At 48.3% G+C, this 18,007-nt stretch overlaps 2 protein-coding genes across 10 annotated transcripts in view; both read right to left on the bottom strand.

The window, feature by feature from the left end:
* Nucleotides 1-11,296, bottom strand: part of SLC25A22 (solute carrier family 25 member 22) — a 118,618-nt gene extending 107,322 nt beyond the window's left edge. For 5 of the 9 annotated variants that reach the window (XR_005597352.1, XR_005597349.1, XR_005597350.1 and 2 more), the window contains exon 1: nucleotides 11,129-11,296. The gene's annotated coding sequence lies outside the window, so the exon portion shown is untranslated. Of the gene's footprint in view, nucleotides 1-8,148; nucleotides 8,205-8,877; nucleotides 9,185-11,128 lie in introns of all 9 variants that reach the window. The other 4 variants (XM_039533471.1, XM_039533466.1, XM_039533467.1 and 1 more) reach the window with 3 other exon arrangements.
* PIDD1 (p53-induced death domain protein 1) overlaps nucleotides 1-18,007 on the bottom strand; it is an 80,064-nt gene that overhangs the window by 6,028 nt on the left and 56,029 nt on the right. The gene's annotated exons all lie outside the window — the stretch shown is intronic.

The following is an 18,007-nucleotide window of genomic DNA, read 5'->3' as shown; positions in this document are numbered from 1 at the left end:
AAAATCATTCAAATCTCCTCCGACACGAAGTCAAAGAATAAACACGCACTCCAGCATGCACACCCCTTCTCAAGCAATAATCCCAGCAGAAGCAGCTGTCATAGGAAAAAGTTAGTATTTCAAGAGTTTAATATTTGCAGCTATGTAAAGGGAAGTTGCCCAAAGGAGAAACCAAGCCACAGACAGTGAGAGCTTTAAAATCAGAATCCGTATTGTTTCATTTTGGGTGATGTTGCAAAGTTAAAGCTGCAGCACATAGTTTTGCTAGCTGGCAAAGCCAAGCAATTTTATTTCTGCCTTTAAGTAATCTGAACAAAATGATTTGCCTCCATGCTGGTGAGTGATAGGAGACCAGGCCAGAGCAAAGCTACGTATTCATAGTTAGGTTTTCTGGGTTTGTGCAAAGCAGTGTTATTTATGAAGTGCTACCATGTTATTTTTATTAGCATGCAGCACAGGTAAAAGATCCCAGCCTATTTGAAGACTGGGAGTAGTGGATGAGGCCCACCTAAAGAATGGAAGCTTCCCCCCCACCCCCCCAGATGACAAAGGGAACCCAGCCTTGCAGACTGCAGTCCTCTGGTTTACCCACAGACCAATCACAAGCAGCAGCACTGCAAGGGAATGCACACTGCCTGCCAAAATGCCTCAGCTCTGACCTGGTATCCCTCCTGCACAAGAGAAGGGAGATCTGTCTCCTGGCCCATTCAGTCCTTCACCTCTGTTGAGGTGACCAATAACAGAGCCAGCTAAGGCCATGATGCTTTCAGTAAGGTGGAGTGAGACTAGCAAACTCATTTAACATCTGACACCCAAAGCAACTCTTGATCGCTAATGACCTGGCCTAGATTTGAACTCATGATGCAGAGATGAAAGCCTGCAGCTTATTACCAGACCCCTGAGGCATCAACTCCACCATGCATATATATTTTTTCAGACTGTAGCAGGGACAGCTACAGGCTACCATTAGCGATAACTAGGAACTGTGCATGCAAGTCCTAACCACCCCCCATGAAACATTCAGCCCACCCTTCTGTCATGGCAGCCACTGAGAACCTGAACGTCAAGTATCTCAGCAATAAACTGGGACAGACTGCGACGGGACAGAGTGAGGCACGCCACACAACTTAAGGGGCAGGGGAAAAGAACACCCATAACACACAAAGAACAGTCACATCAGCTGAAGATTGGCCTCTCCTTCAGTGCGAGTCCAGAGAATGAGCTTTCAGAGCTACAGGCACCACTGAAACAAGAGGAGCTTGAATTATTCCATTACTTAATGTCCCCAGGAAGCCAATAGGGCTCACTAATTATTGATGGCCTCTTTAAAGACTTGCAGAGAGTGATGTGAAATCAGATAAGCTTGCACTCTCTCACACCCTGCATCATTCTTCCTCCAGCTAAATACTTTGTGCATTATTACATTCTTACTTTCTGGTACCCATGGAAATTCACAGCCAAGTTGGAGGATTACAGCAGTGGTGGATCTCACTCCAATTCCCTTCCTTGAGGCTTATTACTTCTGTAGGGTACAGCCATACAGGAAAACCCAAGCACAAGAAAATTTCATCCTGCAGAATGTAGAGTTCAGGAGGAAACAAGTTTTGGTCTTGTCTACACTGGGTATTTACCCTGATGACAACCGGCAGTATAGCTGCACCAGTTCGGACAGGCAAAGTTGCTATTTGAACCAATTGGTCTTACCCCAGATAGACCAGAGAGAGTCCCTGAAAGTTATTTACATGGGGAGGAAAAACAACAACAAAAAACAACCCCACACAAACCAAAAACAACCAAACACAGAAAGCCATACTGGCACGCAACACAATGTAATAATAGAATAGAACAACAAAAGAAAAATATGCTGCAGTATGTTGGCTGACGTTTGCAGCTCATTTAGCTTTCCAGGTAAATGCCTTGGTACCATCTATATCAGAGGTCTGCAACCTATGGCACACGTGCCAAAGGCAGCACGCAAGCTGATTTTTAATAGCACGCTGCGGCCGCCTCTGGCCCCAGCAGCAGGCTGACTGGGGCCCAACAGCCAGGACCCTGGCAGGCAGCAGCGTGCCATTAAAAATCCTGCCTGGCCCAGCTCGCTCTTCTCCACACCCCACCTACCACTCTCTCCGGCAGGGGCAGAAGCTTGGTCCTACCGGCTGCTGCCATAGGGCAGGCTCCGCCAGCAGACAAGCTCCTTCTTCCCTCAGTGTGCCGCGTTGTGCCCCGCCTCCTCTCCCTCCCTGCTGCTGAGGGAGGGGAGAAGAGGAGCCCCAGTGCCCTCACTGCTCAGACCAGGAAGGAGGCGGAGAAGAGGCAAGAACAGGGCCTTGGGGAAGGGGTGTGGAATCAGGGCGTATCCCTCCAGCCCCCTACCGTGAGCCACTCAGGGCAGGGAGCTGGGAGTACCCCCCGCCCCAATCCCACCCCACCCAGCCCTCTGTCCTGACCCCTGTACCTCCCCCCACGACCCCTGCCCTGACTCTGGCACCCCCCACACATACCCCGCCCCCCCCCCCCACACACCACATGCCCAGACTCTTGCACCCCCATCATCCCCACCCTGAGCACCAGACGGGAGCTCCTGCACGCCCCCACCCCACACACATTCCCACCTGCACCCCTCGTACCCAGGGGCGGCTCTAGACAGTAGGCTGCCCCAAGCAGCGCGGAGCGCTGCGCCGCCCTTCCCCGGTCCCGCGGCGGGTCCCCTCTTCCCGCGGCTCCGGTGGAGCTCCCGCCGGCATGCCTGCGGCAGGTCCACCGGAGCCCGGGACCAGCGGACCTGCCGCAGTCATGCCTGCGGGAGCTCCACCGAGCCGCGGAAGACGGGACCCGCCGCAGTCATGCCTGCGGCAGGTCCGCCGTCCCGAGCCCGTGGACCTGCCGCAGGCATGCCGGCGGGAGCTCCACCGGAGCCAAATGCCGCCCCCCCGGGAAACGGCCGCCCCAAGCGCCTGCTTGGCGCGCTGGTGTCTAGAGCCGCCCCTGCTCGTACCAAATGGGAGCTGCCCAGGTAAGCGCTCCACACCCAAACCTCCTGTCCCAACCCTGACCCCCTCCCTCATTCTAGCTCCTCGCCAGACCCTTCACCCCCAGCCCTGTGCTCAGTGCAGAGAGGAAGAGAATGGGCCAGAACCAGGGAGAAGGTAGATACCCATTCTATGTGGGCAGGGCCGGGACTCCAGACCAGCAGCGGGGTGAGTGGAGCCGGCAGCCGGGACCCTGGCTGGCAGGAGCCAGCAGATGGAACCCCAGACCCGCCGCCAGTCTGGGGTCCCGGCCCTGCTCAGCCCGCTGCCGGTCTGGGGTCCCGGCTGCCAGCCCCTTGCCAGCTGGGGTCCCGGCCTAGGTGAACGGAACCCCAGGCCGGCAGCGGACTGAGCAGGCCAGCAGCGTAAGATCAGCATTTTAATTTAATTTTAAATGAAGCTTCTTAAACATTTTGAAAACCTTGTTTACTTTACATACAATAGTTTAGTTATATATTATAGACTTATAGAGAGAGACCTTCTAAAAAAAAAAGAATGTTAAAATGTATTACCGGCACGCGAAACATTAAATTAGAGTGAATAAATGAAGACTCGGCACACCACTTCTGAAAGGTTGCCGACCCCTGATTTATATCAAGATTTGTAGACGGTCAGCATCACCTTGGTATCTGAGTACCTGCACTACACCTAAGAAAACATTGCTGTGCAGATGTGATCAGCTAAGTTAGTTTGGCAGTTAATTGCCCCATTCTCTGAAGTGCACCTAAGAAAAGTGGGCTGCCACAGCTTAGTATAATACATGGGTGCTCCCTTTTTTCCCCCCAATATTACTGCAGTTATAAGAGAACTGAAAAGTGTTACATGCATACACTGCATCTTATATATAGTTATAGAAGGAAAAGCATTGACATACAATATGCTATTCCTCAATAATTAAAGTCTGCCATAATGAATACGTACAAGGAGGTAGAATTAAGGTTACATAGGCAACTGTAACATTAAGCACTCAAAATCTGGATGTGCCTGATCATGAAATGAATATTCTCTTTGCATACTGTTTGGATTTCTATTTGTGCTTTAATATAGATTAATGGTTCTCACACTATGGATCAGATCCTCAGTGGTGCAAACAGGAGTTGCTCAACTGACTTCCCAGAAACATGCCTATTTACACCAGCTGAGGATCTTTTTCCCCCCTGTCTATGGAACACCAGTGGTGGGCAGAGCCATTTCCGGGGAAAGTTTTTAGAAAGGCAAATGGGAGCGGGGCTAGGTCCTTGAGAGGCTGTGTCTGTCTCTGATGAAGTGGTCCAGAGAATGAGAAATAATGGCGATGATTCTGAACAGACCTATGTTCTGCCATAACATGTATACAATATATTAAATGCGCTCACGAGAGAGTTCGGCCAGCCCTGAGCATTCCAAACCAGAGCTTGTTACATATCTCCACAGCTTGGGACAACCTCACAAAATATTTTGGATTTCTCTCTTCATAAACATAGGCCTCTGGACTTTACACACCCGAGGGTCATTAGCATAACTGTGAATCAGGCCCTTTTATGCCACTCTGGCAGCATACACGAGGGACCTTAAAGTGGGTGCTAACAGCCCACTGAAAATACATCCTGTGCAGAGGGCCGCACTGAGGAGTTAGAGGAAGGGTTCTGCACTAACCCTGTTTCTAGATGCCCCTGACACAGATAGGCGATGAGAAATATGCTGGAGGTGTGGCCAGGGCACATTGTGCTCTGGATAGTCTGTTTCTCAGACCAGAGTGTATGCTGGAGTAGCCCTGTGACTGCTCTAATTTAGACCAGTGGTAAGGCAGGTCCCCCGTATGGCCCCAAAATTCAGAGTGTCGACTGAAAAGGAAACTGTAGGTCTAGTTATATTTAAACCTATTACTACACCTTGGCAGGTCTTGCAGCTTATAAATCATAGTCCTGCTGCAAATACTGAGCTGAAGGAATTTCTGCAGGAACCACTGTATTCCCTTCCCATGTAGCCAGTGTAAGAAAGAGTGGAAAGCAAGGGAATGCACTAAAAGTCTGCAATAAAAAGGGAGTGAGGAACAATTGTGGTTAACATTCTTTCCCTCCACCATGCTGGTTAACAGCACCTGAGGCGCTCTAAAGAGAGATGAATGGAGTGATGCCCAGATAATGGCAGTTGGGTAATGTGGTGTGGGGAGCGGTCTGAAGAGAAAAGGGTGGAGAGGTGCTGAAGTGGAGCCTCTTGAGTCTGGTGTTTCCCAAGGTAACCCAGTGAATGAGACCCACTTGAGCCAGAGGGCCCAGAAAAGGAAGCACTGTTTAGCTAAAGTGAGAGCCAGCCTGGCAGGGTTCCTCAGAAAACCTCACCAGTTTGCTTAGGGGAGCACAGTCCACTCAGGTGGAGTGAATGTGGATAGATCTTCCCTTTGCCAAGGCAGCTGGAGCCACCTCCCTCTCATCACAGCTGCCTCACCAAAGTGTGCCACTTCTCCATAGTTGCCACGTGCTTGGTAATTACCCTAGAATAGAGAGAGATTGTGTCTTCAGCTAGTTCTAGGGGATGAAGTCTGGGTTGGGCTCTCAGCCCAGTGAAGATTCAGCCGAGTCTGCAAGATGGCCACCATCTGGGACAACGCAGGTACTGAAACGGGGAGTTCCAAAGACTCAGGCTTTGGGCTTGACAACTTGAGCTGTAAAGCCAGATTCTCAGGCTTGCACAGCGTCATCCCCTGTGGCTGGGCAAGGATGAGGGGGAATACACAACATCCCTGTATAACACCTGGATGCACCCTCCCAAGAGTGGGTTATCGATTGGTCACTCCCTCTCTGTGGGACCTCTCCAGTTCCTTGGGGTTATTTGGTTCCAGTGAAAAGATGATCCCTTGATACTTCTGAGATTTTAATAATTATCTATTTAATTTTTTGTACAGCCAGGACACACACCCGAGCAAGACTATTCCATGTAGCAAGCACTGTACCCCATCCTAAGCATCACTCCTGAGAGCAAGGAGTGTCAGCTCTCACCTTTCACTCCACTCCAGCTCTGCACATTTCCCCTCTCTGCTTTCTCTTCTGCTGCCCCAACTCCAGAAAGCTCCCTCTCTGCTTGGCCTCCCTCTGAAGTATTTCACAATATTTAGCATGACAGATGTTATGCAAGAGAGTTATTGTACATGCATGTGAAATATGAGGCTTGTACCCTAGTGCACTAGAGATCAGTGAAGTTCTCCTTAGAAATGAGCCTGAACCAAAGCCCCAGACCCAAAAAGCTCCCAAACTTTGAGGACATATAAAATCAAAACATTTACCTCAAGCCTCTGTCTAGCTATGACACATGCCAAGGTATCATTGCATAGATAGAAATCTAGAATATGGGATCAAACAAAACAAGAGCTGGGACCTATTTCCATGCTCACAAGCCCTTTGCGCTGACCAGGAAATCATGCAAATGTTATCCATTGCCAATACCCAAATGAATGGGAAGGGCAGTAAGGGAAGTGAATGGGCCTGACAGATTATCATTTATACTGATCGGTTAACCAAACACTGTATATATCCCTCACGCGATGGTGACAGGAAATCTGACTAGGTGTCTGGTATCTTGATAGGATATTAAGAAGGTTGCTAGATCTAAAAATTGACCATTGATGTTACTGGACAATACTCCCATACTGTAATTCTTCTAAAGTCTGGATTTGATCCATGTTTTACCTCCCCCTGCAAATAATGGAATCATTGTGATTCTCCACATAAGCAGCCTTACTCCAAGTCTCACTGTAAAACAAACTGGCCCACACATAGTGATGAGATAACATGACTTACTGGGTTGGATTTTAATCCAAATAAAATAATGCACAGCTGAAATCCTGAAGATAAGAACTTCAGTGTGGGGCAACTGTCAAGGGAGGTAAAACCCCATTAAAGATTTGTACTTACTTTCTGGGGCATAGGTTAGAATAACTCTTTTTGTTAGGAGTCTGCTATGGCCTTGCTTTCAAGGCTACCCAGCTGAGCTAGCCCCGTAGGCAGCAAGTCTAGAGAAACTAGCTAATGTCAGAATCCTCTCACATAAGATTCTGAGGGATCTGTTATTTACCACTTTATTTTGATGACCCATTAAGTGTCTATTTGCAGCTAGGTTTATTTAAAGCTATCTGCAAAGAGTAACATTGATCAGAATCATTGCAGTTGTGGCCTGAAATAGCAGCAACCACCATGCTGTTATTTGTATTACAGTAGCATCTAGATTGACGCAGTAGTGGCTCAGAGATTGATGCACCTTTGTGCAAGGGGCTGCACAATCACACGCACCTTAGTAAGAGACGGCCCCTACCCCAAATAGCTTAGGGCTTGGCTACACTTACAAATTTGCAGCGCTGCAGCAGGGTGTGAAAACACACCCTCTGCAGCGCTGCAAATTGCGGCGCTACAAAGCGCCAGTGTAGTCAAAGCCCCAGCGCTGGGAGCCGTGCTCCCAGCGCTGTCCGTTATTCCCCACAGGGAGGTGGAGTACGGACAGCGCTGGGAGAGTTTTCTCCCAGCGCTGGCGCTTTGAAGTTTAAGTGTAGCCATAGCCTTACACTCTAAATGGGCAAGGGAGAGAACAGACAGGAGGGGAAACATGCACCGAGAGTGAAGCAACTCACCCAAGGACACATAGCAGATCAGTAGAAGAGAACAGAACCCAAGTGCCCCAAGTCCCAGACCAGGGCTTCTATCCACTGGGGAATTTAAACAAAACAAGAGATAAACCAAGTAAATGCACCTTGCACTCTACCCTGAAGTTTGCTAGACTCCAGCAGACTGTCAGGAAGTATGAATTAAAAAGGTCAGAAATCTTGATTGAGAAAGGCTGGGTGCTTTGGAAAGTTCGATTTAATACAACGACAAACACACAGCCACAGTCTTAATGTGGTAGAAGTCAGAAGAAACCAACATCCACCTCCTGCACTTCCTGCATTTTTCCATCAGTCCATAGAGAGACTTACAAACATTCATTAATTAAGCTTCACCACCACATAGCTGAGATAGATCTGACCACAAATTAGTCATTCCCAGCTCACTGATGGGGGACTTGAGGTCCAGGGAAGTGAAGGGACTCACCCAAGGTCACAGACAGACAAGTCAGTGTCACATCCAGGAACAGAAACCCGGAGTCTTACCTCACAGTCCCTGCCACAACCACTGGGTACCTTCCAGACACCCCGTGAGTGCAAAACTACAGAAACAAAGCAACAAATCAGGTCTTGGAACATGCAATGCTCAATTCACTGGTTTCCTCTTATCTCTTGCGAGTGCAGGGAGGGGAAGCAGCTTTGGGAAAGAAACAGCAACATGAATTTGCCCAACTTTCCAGTACACCATGGGTGAGCCACATAGATTGGGGCGGCTGGGGGGGTGTCCCAGTGACATCTCCTCCTCACTGGAAATGCTGCTGCCCTGGAGCTGACAGGTTGAGACGCAGTTCACGGTAAAGCAAGAAACATTTACAAAAAGGGGGCATAATGCAACAAACGGGGGGGGAAGGTACCTCGAGTGGAGCTGGGGGAGATTATGCCCCCACCTCGTAGTAGGAGAGGACTTCATTGCAGCCAATAGCATGTAAGCCCACTGTTTCTCTCTGCATTACAGAGGGAGAAAGGACACACACAGTGGCAGCCTAATCCCTGCCCGGCTGCAAGCCAATGCACAGCGAAGGGGAACTCGCAAACCCTAGTGCATTTGCACAGCATTGACCGCGGCTCTCCCCCAGGCGAAGGTAGACGCCGGGTCCCAGCGCTGGCGGGGGGGGGGGTGGAAAAGGGACGGGCATGAGCATCCTACACCCCGACCCACATCCCTCCCCTGGGGAGGCTGCGGAGCCGTGGGGAGGGGCGTTCAGTGACACTTACCGGGCTCCCCGCTGCTCTGCTTCTGCCTGGGATGGGGAAGCAGCAGCAGCCTCCCTGCGTCCCTCTCGCTGGCTTTCCCTTTAACTGGCGCAAAGCAGGATGTCTGCACGGTTCCTTTCCCAGCCCCACAAGGCAGCTCGCCTCCGCCCCCTTTGGCCGCTTTGCAGAGCTACAAGCTCCCTCTGTTCCAGTCCCCAGCAGGAGGTTTCACGTGAAATCGTCCACGTCAGTAGAAAGTCTCCATGACTAACACACACACCATGGGTGCATTGCTGCTGCTGCAATAGCACGAGACTGCTAACGCCACCTGCGGGCATCAGGGATGAGGTTAGAGCCCCGCCCCCCCGCACATGGTCCTTGCTAGGCAAGAGCTGCCTTTCCGGGAAAAGAAGAAATCAACTTCCTTTTCTGCAATCCCTTTGGCAGAAATATTCATTGGCATTGCAAAGGGTGTATTTATAAACAAACAATGCTACTGATCGGCCCAGCAGTCTGGGCTCAAGCTATGGAGCCTGAATTTCAGAGGGGCAGAGCACCCAGCCCTAGGGCTGGGTCAATCATGGATTTTTCAGTTCACTGGCCATTCTAAAAAGTCAGGAGAGGAAATTGTGCATCAGGCCCAACAAAACATTGTGTTTTGATTTTGGTCGTTTTCAGTGTTTTTGATTTTAAAATAAAAAATAGATTTAAAAACAAAAAAAAAAACCTAAACACATTTTGCTTCCAAGATCTCCATGTGAAACAATGTGGCACTCTTGACACAAATTTGCAAAACATTTGGGGATCACCCAATCTGCATTTTTTCCCCCAAAAAACAAGTTTTGTTCCAAAAATGTCACTCAGCTCTACTTGCAGCCACATACTACATAAGGAGAACTTGCACTGACTGTCCATGCGAATGAATACAGCCCCTGCAAGGTGGGCACAGCAACAGGGAGCATAGGCCACTAGCTCCACAGAAATGGGAGGGAGTCACCCTGCAGACCTCCCCCCGCCAGGGCACAGATTCAGCAGCAAGGCTGCACTCAACCCTGACACAGCACAAGAGCCGGGTCTGCCCTAGAAACACCCTTCCCCTCGGTGCTGGAGATAGCGAGCAAGAGGGACAGTCTCTCGCACATATGCCCAGCCCCAGCCCCCCAAGCAGTGATTTATGTTGCTCCCAGCTGCTCCCAATGCCCTAACTGATGAGCCCACTAGGGACCACTCCTGGAGAGGGTGCGTGACCTCTCACAGCTTCCTTTTGCTTTCCCATCAGAATCTATTGTTCTGCGGGAAAACAAAAAAAAAAATCTGTAGTGGACATGAATTCTGCACGTGTACAGTGCCACAGAATTCACCCCTTGGAGGATCACTGCCTACAATTTCAGGCTATTACCTGACCCTCTCTGAGTTCAGTGCTCTTAGGAGACCAGTGGCACCTTAAAGACTAAGATTTATTTGGGCATAAGCTTTCACAGGTTTTAAAAAAAAAAACTCCTTCAGAAGTTTTTTTACCCGTGAAAGCTTATGCTCAAATTAATCTGTTAGTCTTTAAGGTGCCACCAGACTCCTTGTTTTTGTGGATACAGACTAACACAGCTACCCCGATACTTGCTCCTAGGAGGTAATCATAAAAGCATAGAGGTGGAAGGAATCTAGAGATGTCACGTCCATCCCTCTGCCCTAAGGCAGGACTAAATAACCCTTCATGACATAAAGCCACCATGTCCCAACAAAATATCAGCAGAGTGTGACAAGACCTATCCTGCTGTTGCAACAGAGTGTCTGGAGCCACTCATCACTGTCAAGGCTCTTCAAGGGTTCTCCCAACAAAGCACTGTCCCTTTAAGAGCCGGATAGGATGGGATCAGAGTGATCCACCCCCAAAATCGAGACACTGGGTGGTCTCCGTGCCATTCCAGCAGAGCGCAGCCAAGCTGTATCTTTGGGGGAGTGACAAGGAACCGTAACTAGCCTCCCAGCAGTCACAGGGCACAGTCCTCTTAAAGAAACAGCACTGAAGCCGAACACGTGCGTACACACCCACACAGAGCAAACCCCTTGCAGGAAAGCGAACCTTCCTTTTTGTTGAGCAGAAGTCGCCCAGGGAGGTAACAAAGGCACCCCGGAGGAGGAGGGCAGGCTGGGCTCTCTCGTTTGAAGTGGCTCTTCCTGCTCGCTCCTTCTGTGCTTTCCCTTTGACAAAAGCACGGGGGGTTCAGCTGCAGCGGTTCGCTCACTCAGAGCCCGCAGAGCGATCTGTACTTACACTGGGAGCACGTGTCAGTCTCTGGCTGGATTCAGACTCCCCACTAGCGTGGGGTTGAGTCATAACCCTGCAGCATCAGAAAGGCTGGATACCTGCCGCTGCATTCTCTCTTGATGAGTCACTTTCGTGCACTCCTGCCAGAAAGCACCCTTTTTGGCTGCAAAAGTGGGTGGTGCCCAGATTAGCATAGGCTGGGAGAGAGTGACTCACAAATCGGCTAAATGCTGCCTTTCTCTCATCAGCAGCACCTGTAGAACTAGTACTCTGCAGCCAAGGCTGCAGCTGTACAGGCACCTTACTCAAAACAGCAGAATTCTGTGGCACCTTATAGACTAACAAATGTATTGGAGCATGAGCTTTCGTGGGTGAATACCCACTTTGTGGGATGCATGTAGTGGAAATTTCCAGAGGCGGGTATAAATATGCAAGCAAGAATCAATCAGGGAGGATGAGGCCCTCTTCTAGCAGTTGAGGTGTGAACACAGAGGAGAAACTTTTTTTGTAGTTGGCTAGCCATTCAGTCTTTGTTTAATCCTGAGCTGATGGTGTCAAATTTGCAGATGAACTGAAGTTCAGCAGTTTCTCTTTGAAGTCTGGTCCTGAAGTTTTTTTACTGCAGGATGGCTACCTTTAAATCTGCTATTGTGTGTCCAGGGCGATTGACGTGTTCTTCTACAGGTTTTTGTATATTGCCATTCCTAATATCTGTTTTCTGTCCATTTATCCTTTTATGTAGGGACTGTCCAGTCTGGCCGATGTACATAGCAGAGGGGCATTGCTGGCACATGATGGCGTATATTACATTGGTGAACGTGCAGGTGAATGATGGTGTGGCTGATCTGGTTAGGTCCTGTGATGGTGTCGCTGGTGTAGATATGTGGGCAGAGTTGGCATCGAGGTTTGTTGCATGGATTGGTTCCTGAATTAGAGTTACTATGGTGCAGTGTGTAGTTACTGGTGAGAAGATGCTTCAGGTTGGCGGGTTGTCTGTGGGCGAGGACTGGCCTGTCACCCAAGGCCTGTGAAAGTGAGGGATCATTGTCCAGGATGGGTTGTAGGTCCCTGATGATGCATTGGAGAGGTTTTAACTGGGAACTGTATGTGATGGCCAGTGGAGTCCTGTTGGTTTCTTTCTTGGGCTAGTCTTGCAGTAGGAGGCTTCTGCGTACACGTCTGGCTCTGTTGATCTGTTTCCTTATTTCCTTGTGGGGGTATCATACTTTTGAGAATGCTTGGTGAAGATTTTGTAGGTGTTGGTCTCTGTCTGAGGGGTTGGAGCAGATGCAGTTGTACCTCAGCGCTTGGCTGTAGACAATGGATCGTGTGGTGTGTCCGGGATGGAAGCTGGAGGCATGATGGTAGGCATAGCGATCGGTGGGTTTTCGGTATAGGGTGGTGTTAATGTGACCGTCACTTATTTGCACCGTGGTGTCTAGATTGATCCAGGCTGAGGTTAATGGTGGGGTGGAAGCTGTTGAAATCGTGGTGGAATTTTTCCAGGGTTTCCTTCCCATGGGTCCAGATGATGAAGATGTCATCAACGTAGCATAGGTAGAGAAGGGGCGTGAGTGGACAAGAGCTGAGGAAGCGTTCCAGGTCAGCCATAAAAATGTTGGCATATTGTGGGGCCATGCGGGTGCTCATAGTGATGCCACTGGTCTGGAGGTATATATTGTCATCAAATTTGAAATAATTCTGTGTGAGGATAAAGTCATAGAGCTCAGCAACCAGTTGTGCTGTGGCATCATCGAGGATACTGTTCCTGACAGCTTGTATTCCATCTGTGTGTGGGATGTTTGTGTAGAGAGCCTCTACATCCATGGTGGCTAGGATGGTGTTTTCATCAACCTCAGCCTGGACCAGTCTACACGGGAGGTCCACTTCCTAGACACCAGGTTCCTGAATAGCACCAGTTTATTCTGCGTAATAAGCAATAAATCCTATCTTGACTGATGGGACTTACTCACCATTTCAATAGAGAAGAGGGCACCTAGGGAGTCCTTCTCCTCCTTTCCCCATGGGCAAACCTGGGGTGAATTTAGCCTCTTATGCTGCAGCATAAAGGATCTGGATCTCCCCCTCATGGAATTCCTCTGGGTCTCACAGGGCTGATATAACAGCCCTTCACTGCTCCCCCACTTGTATCCTTGGTATTGAGGTGTGCTGAGATATAGCCAGACTGCTCTGACCTCCAGCTGTTCTGGGCTGCTGGGTGATCCTTTGGGGGCCGTTGCTCTAATCAGTGATTTCCCTACACACACACCCCTGAATTTCCCCAACACCCCCCCAGTTTTGTGAACTAGTTACATGCCAAACCTGGTGGCTGAACTTTGCGACTTTGTCCTCATCCACAACTATTTCACATTTGGGGACAATATATACCTTCAAGTCAGTAGTACTCCTATAGGTACCCGCATGGCCCATAGTATGCCAACATTTTTATGGCTGACTTAGAACAACCCTTCCTTAGCTCTTGTCCCCTAATGCCCCTACTCCACACTGATGACATCTTCATCATCTGGACCCATGGAAAAGAAGCTCTTGAGGAATTCCACCATGATTTCAACAATTTCCATCCCATCAACCTCAGCGTAGACCAATCCACACAAGTGGTCCACTTCCTTGACACTACTGTGCTAATAAGTGATGGTCACATAAACACCACCCTATACCGGAAACCTACTGACCACTTTACTTACCTACATGCCTCCAGCTTCCATCCAGGACACACCACACAATCCACTGTCTTCAACCAAGCTCTAAGATACAACCGCATTTGCTCCAATCCCTCAGACAGAGACAAACACCTACAAGATCTCTATCAAGCATTCTTACAACTACAATACCCACCTACTGAAGTGAAAAAACAGATTGACAGAGCCAGAAGAGTACCCAGCAGTCACCTATTACAAGACAGGCCCAACATAGAAAATAACAGAACGCCACTAGCCATTACCTTCAGCTCCCAACTAAAACCTCTCCAGCGCATCATCAAAGATCTACAACCTATCCTGAAAGATGATCCCTCACTCTCACAGATCTTGGGAGACAGACCTGTCCTCGCTTACAGACAGCCCTCCCAACCTGAAGCAAATACTCACCAGCAACCACATACCACAGAACAAAAACACTAACCAAGGAACCTATAACTCCACCAGAGAGGTCCTTTGGGGCCATCTGAGACACACAGGCACTGCAGTGGAAGGCGGACCTTCAGGTTGATAGCAAAAAGAAGACTATGGAGATCTGTTGCATGAATGAATGATGAATGAAGGAACCTATCCTTGCAACAAAGCGCGATGCCAACTCTGTCCACATATCTATTCAAGTGACACCATAATAGGACCTAATCACATCAGCCATGCCAGCAGGGGCTCATTCACCTGCACATCTACCAATGTGATATATGCCATCATGTGCCAGCAATGCCCCTCTGCCATGTACATTGGCCAAACCGGACAGTCTCTATGCAAAAGAATAAATGGGACGCAAATCAGACATCAAGAATTATAACATTCAAACACCAGTAGGAGAACACTTCAACCTCTCTGGCCGTTCAGTAACAGATTTAAAGGTGGCAATTTTGCAACAGAAAAGCTTCAAAAACAGACTCCAACGAGAAACTGCTGAACTTGAATTAATATGAAAACTAGATACAATCAATTTAGGCTTAAATAGAGACTGGGAATGGCTTAGCCATTACACACATTGAATCTATTTCCCCATGTTAAGTATCCTCACACCTTCTTGTCAAACTATCTTAAATGGGTCATCTTGATTATCACTACAAAAGTTTTTTTTTCTCCTGCTGACAATAGCTCATCTTAATTAATTAACCACTTTGAGTTGGTTGGGCAACTCCCACCTTTTCATGTTCTCTGTATATATGTGTGTGTGTGTGTGTGTGTGTATGTATGTGTATATATATATATACACACACACACACACACACATACACACTCACTATATGTTCCATTCTATGCATCCAATGAAGTGGGCTGTAGCCCACAAAAGCGTATGCTCAAATAAATTTGTTAGTCTCTAAGGTGCCACAAGTACTCCTGTTCTTTTTGCGGATACAGATCTGTCGCATCTTACGTGCATTTAACATGTGCAAAGTCAGCTTTACGCGGTTGGCAAAAACAAAAAAAAAAGAGAAAAATAACAATTTAAATACTGTTCCTGTAGTGCGGGCGATTCCGCCCGCCATTCAACTCAATGTAATTTTGACTATACGTGGTTTTCGCTTTACGCGCTAACCGCGGAATGTAACCCCAGCGTAAGATGAGACAGACCTGTACAGACTAACACCGCTGCTACTCTGAAACATGCCAATTTAGTGACTATTTGGAAATTTGAATTGAAATTGAAACATTAATACACACTTTAAAAGCATATACAGTGTATGATAAAATACATAGATCTGAAAAAGTATAATAGATTTCAAAAGTATGAACATAGACCAGCTTCCTTATACAGCTGTTTTTTATGACAATGTCAGTGCATTCATTTCGATGATGTTGGCCAACCTAATAATTTCAAATGATGATTTGTAAGCAAAGTCTAAATGAGCTTTCCCTGACAGCTAGTGATGAGCTGGGGGCTGGGGCGGCTCTAGGAATTTCGCCGCCCCAAGCACGGCGGCACACCGCGGGGGGCGCTCTGGCAGTCGCCGGTCCCACGGCTCCAGTGGACCTCATGCAGACGTGCCTGTGGAGGGTCCGCTGGTCCCGCGGCTCCGGTGGAGCATCTGCAGGCACGCCTGCGGGAGGTCCACCGGAGCTGCGGGACCAGCGGACCCTCCGCAGGCATGCCTACGGGAGGTCCACCGGAGCCGCCTGCCGCCCTCCTGGCGACAGGCAGAGCGGCCCCCGCGGCATGCCGCCCCAAGCACGCGCTTGGCGCGCTGGGGTCTGGAGCCGGCCCTGGCTGGGGGGAAAGGCTTCAGGACCAGACTGTATTTACATTCACACCTAATCTACCTAGATATCCAGCAAACAGAGCTGTGTTGCCCAAGTGATAGATTTTGGCTGGGGTTGGGTTACAAATCACTTGAATGCAGGGGGTGGGAGGGGAAATGAAATATTGTTCTTATTGTATGAGTAAAGGTCAGTAGAGGTGTACTTAGCCTGTGCTGATTGACCTCTATCGTATCCCCCCCTTAGTCGTCTCTTTTCTAAACTGAAAATTCCCAGTCATTCTAATGTCTCCTCCTGTTTCATACCCCTAATCATTTTAGTTGCCCATCTCTGTACCTTTTCCATTTCCAATATATCTCTTTTGGGATGCGGTGACCAGATCTGCACACAGTATTCAAGGTGTACACATACCATGGATTTATATAGAGGCAATATGATATTTTCTGTCTTATCTATCCCTTTCTTTAATGATTCCCAACATTCTGTTTGCTTTTTTGGCTGCTGCTGCACATTGAGTGGATGTTTTCAGAGAACTATCCACGACTCCAAGATCTCTTTCTTGAGTGGTAACAGCTAATTCAAACTCCTTCATTTTGTATGTATAGTTGAGATTGTTTTCCAATGTGCATTACTTTGCATCTATCAACATTGAATTTCATCTGCCATTTTGTTGCCCAGTCACCCAGTTTTGTGAGATCCCTTTGTAGCTCTTCGCAGTCTGCCTGGGACTTAACTGTCTTGAATAGTTTTGTATCATCTGAAAATTTTGCCACCTCACTATTTACCCATTTTTCCAGATCATTTGTGAGTATGTTGAACAGTAATGGTCCCAGTACCGACCCCTCAGGGATACCACTATTTATCTCTCTCCATTCTGAAAACTGATAATTTATTCCTACCTTTTGTTTCCCATAATATTTTAACCAGTTACTGATCCATGAGAGGACTTCCCTCTTATCCCATGATGGCTTACTTTTCAAAAGTCAATTTAAATTAAATACATTTTTTAAAATATATATATATATATTTTTGAAATCTAGACCTGTTATGTGTAACTTGCATTATCCTTATGTTAAATTTGCATTATCCTAACAAAACATTTACTTTATTCATATCTCTTTTATATATCTCATTAGCCCTGACACCCCTCTGTAAATTCAAACACCCCCCCTAATTTCAATTCCTGGGGAAACTACTGGCTCTAATGCATGCCTAGGTTGCAGCTCCTGGGGCTGATTTGCCCCAGACAGCCCCAGAATTACAAAGCTGCAAACGTAGCACAAAGCTGTCTTCTCCTCCACTGCCACATGCACTGCCAGCCTGGGCTGTGCCTTCTGAGAAGTGCAGCCCAGAATCAGGGCCTACAACTGTGGACCGAAGCACTGCTCTCCTACTTGATGCTATTCTCACAGCATTGAGGCCACAGGGACATGGTGCCGGCTGCTTCCAGGAGTGGCGCAGGGTCAAGGAAGGCAGGGAGCCTGCCTGAGCCCTGCTGCGCCATGGGGCTGGTAATCCCCTGGGCCGGCTTGAAAGCCCTGACAGGCTGGATCCGGCCCGCAGGCCGTAGTTTGCCCTCCCCTGCTTTAGGAGTACCTTCTGTGGCTAAGACTTGGCTCCATTTTGCCCACCCACCTCTTAATGCCTGCCTTGAAAATTTTGTCATGCTTTTGCCAAACCCACAGATCAGTGTTACAAATGTCAACTACTACCCAAGTAAATCTAATTTCAATCCCTAGTAAAATAACAGAACAAATATTAGGAGAAACAAACCTGTAAACACCTGAAGCATAATAAAACCATCCTTATGGCAAAATTCATAACCTCTGGTCAATCACTGAAAAACTTCTTGCTTCCTGAACCAATGTGCCTGTGTCACACATTGCTCAAAGGCTCCCTGGGACAGATTTTGCTGTCAATTCCACTGGTGTAAACCGAGAGTGATGCCAGTGGGACCACT

This window comes from Mauremys reevesii, linkage group 4 (assembly GCF_016161935.1).
Source record: "Mauremys reevesii isolate NIE-2019 linkage group 4, ASM1616193v1, whole genome shotgun sequence".
Lineage (NCBI taxonomy): Eukaryota > Metazoa > Chordata > Testudines > Geoemydidae > Mauremys > Mauremys reevesii.
The sequence above is the reverse complement of the archived record's forward strand: the minus strand, read 5'-3'. Positions and strand labels throughout refer to the sequence as shown.